This window comes from Manacus candei, unplaced genomic scaffold (assembly GCF_025592945.1).
Source record: "Manacus candei isolate 608988 ecotype Guabito, Panama unplaced genomic scaffold, ASM2559294v1 h1tg000009l, whole genome shotgun sequence".
In the NCBI taxonomy this organism is placed as follows: domain Eukaryota; kingdom Metazoa; phylum Chordata; class Aves; order Passeriformes; family Pipridae; genus Manacus; species Manacus candei.
Genome location: NW_026138057.1, coordinates 3,147,350 through 3,152,620, shown reverse-complemented (window position 1 = coordinate 3,152,620; position 5,271 = coordinate 3,147,350). Strand labels below are relative to the sequence as shown.

The 5,271-nt window shown below is 52.8% G+C and overlaps 1 protein-coding gene across 1 annotated transcript in view; it reads right to left on the bottom strand.

Moving 5' to 3' along the window:
* Nucleotides 1-4,358: 4,358 nt before the first annotated feature.
* The window catches only part of LOC127466299 (keratin-associated protein 10-1-like), a 101,523-nt gene continuing 100,610 nt past the window's right edge, over nucleotides 4,359-5,271 (bottom strand). Inside the window, exon 2 of the transcript XR_007902680.1 lies at nucleotides 4,359-4,369. The gene's annotated coding sequence lies outside the window, so the exon portion shown is untranslated. The remainder of the gene's footprint in view (nucleotides 4,370-5,271) is intronic.

The following is a 5,271-nucleotide window of genomic DNA, read 5'->3' as shown; positions in this document are numbered from 1 at the left end:
TTAGGGGGCGCCGGGGGAGGGGGGCAGGCTCCTGGTGTCCCGGCTCCCCGTGTCCCGGTGTCCCGTCCCCCGCCGCGCCCCCGGGAGCTCTCACCGCGGTCTCGCAGGGTGGTGTTCTCTGAAGCACTGTGAGAGGAAAGACTTGGAATTATTATAGGCTGGGCAGATAACTGGGAAATTGTATGCCAAGGTATGTGCAGAACCTGGTAATGTTTATGTGTTTATAATTAACCTGAGTGAGGGTCCAGAGAGTCCGTAGCTAAATTACTGCCAAGACAGGATCCTGTGAGCATCTTGGAGCACAGAGTGAGGATTCAAAGTGGTCTTGATAAGCTGGAGAAACTGGCAAATGCAGGATGCAACTCCAAAGGAATTTTGTGCCTTACCTGTGCTTGGGCAGTAATAATCAACTGCAGAAATGCAGGATTGAGGAAGAAAGCAGACAGGCAGCAAGTGTGGGAGCAAAGGGAGGGTGGCAGCTGAACAGAAGGGCTGGGGTGTCTTATTGCTGGAAATGAGAGAAAAATGCTGTTTGAGGGGTACCTGTGCACCTGCAGGGTCAGGCAGGAAAGACAGGGGAGCTGTGACCCCTCATTTCTAGCCCAGATTGCTTGGGAGATGTGGGACCTGGTCCAGACTCTGTGGGCATCTGTCCAGCTGTGCCACCAAGCCTCAGCCCAGATGTTAATGCCAGGAAAGCATTCAGATCAGCCTGGGCTTTGTGGAAGGCACTGGGAAGAGAAGGCATAGCAAGAAAGGGACATTTACACTCCATGGAGGCGGGAAATTGTATTATTGGAAGCTTTTTATAAGACAAGGAGCTTCTAAGATGTATTTATAGGCTCCAGCTCTCGGAGTTTCATCCAAACTGTTGAGACCTGTGGGACAAATCCTATCTCCAGCCACCACCCTTGTTCCCCCCAGTTCCCCACTCTTTTTTGGAAAAGGCCATGGTTACCCTCAGCAGGTGCAGCATGGAAAGGCCAGAGCCCAGGTTTCAACCATGGGACACCGATCCAGGTCCTTCCCTTGGAGTGGATCAACAGCAGCAGCTCCACACAGTCTGTTCTGGCCCAACAGCCACAGCTCCACAATTCCATACAGGAGGAGGAGAAAATCCCCTTGGTTTAAGCACTTTGCTGACAGTCTGGCTTGCCAAGTTCTGTCTCCAGACGTGTAGCTTCCAGCCCTGTTCTAAAGCCACAAGAATGCCATTCCTTTAGTAGCTACAGAGCTGTATCACCCCTCTCTCCCATCCCAGTGTAGGTTTGCCATCCTCACACTGACCCAAATACCCATGGATTTGTCTGTTCATCTCCCTCTTCCAGTGTGCAGAGAGAGAAGAGACACTTCCACCTGCTCTGAGTGGCCCCCAAACTCCTACCAGCCCTGGAGTGGGTACTCACGTGCCTGTCTCTGCATTCCTTCGGGAATGGTTTCTCTTGGACTCGGGTGGGCACAAGTGTGGCTGCACATACATCTTGTCAGGAGCTCGTTTGTGGGACCTCATTTGCTGGGAAGTTTGGACAAAGCAGATGGTTTCCATCACCTGGTCACAGTTTTTCCCATCCGTGGTTGGTCCCTAAAACTTGACTTCTGGCACAGCCTCCCCTCAGCAAGGAGTTGGGACAGGATCACTTTTGTTAGAGCCCTTTTTACTCTGAGAAATCAACTCAAATTAGTCCAAGGAGGCCCTGAAGTGCATTAATGAAACTGTGTGGACAGAATACTGTTAATTTATTTATGTTTAAACTACCTGAGCAGCCAAGAGAGCAGGATTGAAGTGTGACTGCTGCCCTGCCTTCCCACAGGGATTAATGCCATTTATCTAATCCCCTTCAACAGTTAATTTACTTTCATTATCTCGATTTTTCCTGTGGGTTAGTGCTGAATGACTCTTGATTCTCAGTATGGAAGCCCATATTCCAGACTAACAGGGCCTTAATCCTAGACTAGTTTAATCCTGGTGTGGATTAAACTAATGTGAAATAAGGCTTTTGACTTCCAAAAACAAGCAGCCATGCAAAACACTAATTAGGACAGTGCTTCCATGGCAAACAGGCTGCAGACATTAGACACAATTCCTTTCTTGGATCAGAGCTGCCCTCCTTGCAGAGGAGAAGGAAGGTCTCTCACATCCACATACTGGAAGAGGTTGTCACTGCAAGGAAAAGCAGGAGGCAGAGGACAGAGTCACCCTCGTGGGTCACCCTCGTGGAAAGCAGGAGGAATTGTGTCAAAGTGAGGACTGGGAATGCTTAGAGCACCTTTGGAGAGGCTCTGGTGTGGTTGGTGCTTTGTGACAACCCTTCTTTGCTCGGCTGCACATCCTGCGGTGTCCTGGTTCCCCACCCCGCCGTGAGGGAGCTGCTCCGGGCAGGAGGTGGAGGGGCTGGGGAAGCCACCACGGCTGCTCCTTGTGTCAGGAAAATGGCAGCGCCAGGAAAACACCCCGAGCAACAAAGGAGTGAGACATCTGCCTGGTCTGGGGGTTTGGACTGTTTGTAAGAGAAGCTCGCGGGGATGAGCAGCGTGGTTTGTGGCTGTGGTGGAGCTGGTCCCCTGCCAGGGAGCCCAGAGGGGTCCCCCAGCACTCCCCCAGGATGAATTAATTGAGGATTTGATTCCCAGCCGGTTCAAAGGATCAGGAGAGTGGCAAAGTGAGGCATCTGTCAGAGTCTCCAAAAAGAGATGGAACTTTTATCAACATATTTTCTCACATCTGAGACACTGAATGTTTAAATAGAAAAGTGGAACAATGTGGCTGCCAAAGTTTCAGCACAGATGTGCCAAACTCGGCTGATGAATAGTGCCCTGATAGCCGGGAGCAGCATTCCCGGCTGTCTTCAGGTTCAGGACAAAGGGAGGAAAACAAAGAGCTCTTAAAGCCAATCGTGTTCCTTTGATTTGCCATATTGACAAGGGCAATTCTCTGTGAGAGTCTCCTCGGCAGCAAAGCCGCCCAGCTTTCCAATCTCCTGTAATGCATTTCCCAGAAAAGAGGCAGGGGCAGCATCCTGCCTCAGGTGAGGCTTTGCAGGAGAGGGAGGAGGATGGTACGGCTCTCTGGGCTGCCCAGGCTCTGCCAGTCCCCCTGTGAGAAGCTGCAGGGATTTATGTACACACTGAATGGGTCTTTTGACATTTACCTTTCTGATAAGTTATGATAAATCCCTGTAAGATGTAAAAACTAATGCTAGTGGTTAGCTGGGGGGATGGAACTATGGAGAAAATGCCTGGATTTTCCATCTTTGCTTGGAGCCAAAACTAGGTGTTTTTGTGGATGCCACATTTCAGCTTAACCCCATCACTGATCTCACACAAGAGTAACCTGGTGATATACAAGGGATACGAGGGTTTGTGGCACAAGGCAGATCAAATAGCATAGTTCAAAAGCCCCTACTGGTTTTAAAACGTCAGTGAGTTTATTTAAGTCACTTGTCAGGGAAAACCTCCTAGGCAGGGGGAGAAGTGGAAGGCAACACAGGCAGGGGAAGGCAACACAGGCAGGGAAGGGCATGCCTGGGAGCAGCAAGCACCTGTAAATGCAGCTCCCTCCACCCTCCCCTTGACAAAGCCTGCTCCTGTTCCCCTGGAAGGGGTGCCCTTTCACAAAAAGCCCTTTCCTGCTCCCCTGGAGGTTCTTGCAGGTCCCTGGCAAAGGCCAGGGGGGGATGCAGTCGAAGCAGCCGCAGCAGCTGTGCCAGGAGCTGCTGTGCTCAGTGCTGGCACGGCACACCTGGCACAGCTGGGTGCCGTTCTTCTCATTCCAGTGAATTCCCTGAAGTGCTTTCCCAGACACAGCAAACAGCTGGAGGCCGGGATTGCGCCGCTGATGCCACTTGGAGCCGTGACAGGGCCAGAACACGCAGGGGAGTTCTGTGTGCAGGGACAGGGCAGCTGCCAGCTGGGCCGGGAGCAGTGCTGGGCCAGGAGGGCAAGGATGGCCAGAGCAGCCCTGGGAGGAAGCCACCCAGTCCTGTCCCACCATGTCCCTGCAGGGGGATGAGTTGTTCCACCTGTGCAGCCACCCCGGGGACACTGCCTGGGGGCAGGCAGGGTGCTCCGGCTTGGGCAGCACTCAGAGAGGTTGGGAGGGAGTTCCAAAGGGTGTAAAGGTCAGCAAGTGCTTGATGGGAGCAGCAGCTCGTCTTTAAAAGGCTCTTTGGTCTTCTGTCCTTGGCCTGGGATGATGGTGCCAGCCATGGAGGTAACCAGAGTGTCCAGCACCTTCCCTCCTGGTTTCAGAGCAAGTGGGCACACTCCAGGTGTGTCCCATGACCATACAGGACTGTGATCTTCCTCTTCCTTCTCCCAAGCCCACCTACAGCTGCCCTGCTCACCCCTTGCTGCCATCCCGCTCTTCCCCCTTGCAGCCAAAATCACAAAATCAGGTGGTAAAGATTAAAACCACTCCTGAAAGCATCCTGTGCAAGAAAGGAGCATTTAGAAGGCTAAATCCTCCAATCCCCTTATTCCAATTAGGGTCCTTTCTCTTACAGAGCTGGGAGTGATGCAAGGAAATTACTCCAAGCTGCTCCCCGCTGGCAGCAGCGTCACCGTCAGCTCAGGGCCTGGGCAGGGCTTACCTGCAGACACACAGAGACAACCCCATGCCCACATGGCCTCACACAGGTATGGCAAGGAGGGGAAAAGGGAATGGGGGAGGTAGAAGTTCCTGAACAGCCCCTAAGCTGATTAAAGGGTATTTTACGTAGGCAGGGTTTAGCCGTGCAGCTCCTCGTACCATCTGACCTCAATAAACTTCCCCTGCCGTGGGCTGGGGCTGCCACTGGATGGGGCACAGCCTGTGCTGGGCTCCTCAAAGGCTGGCTGCCCCTGGACAGCTTCCTCAGGACTGGGGACACCACTGCTGGATGTGTGGAGGATGAGATGGTCCCTCCCCAGCCTCCTCAGCCTGGCTTGGCCCTTGTGCTCTTTGCCATTCCAAAGCCACAGACCTCAGGGAGCCGTGCAGAGGCTGTGGGAGCATTTGGGGATGTGGTGTCTCCATGAAGAAGAGCAGCTCCAGCAGATCCTGGGGCTTGGACTGTGGATAGGCTGGCAAGGATTGGACAAACCTTGTAAGGGCTGCCCAGGATAAACAGCAACCCCAAAGGCTGGGTGGGCTTTCCTGCTCCAAGGCAGGAGCAACAGTGTCCACGAGACAATAGCAACATTTATCCAGCCTGTTCTTATGAGTGCAGCCACAGTGCTCCTCCAGTCAAAGGTCTTTTTTGATCTCCTGTACTGATTTCTTAGGAGTGTGAA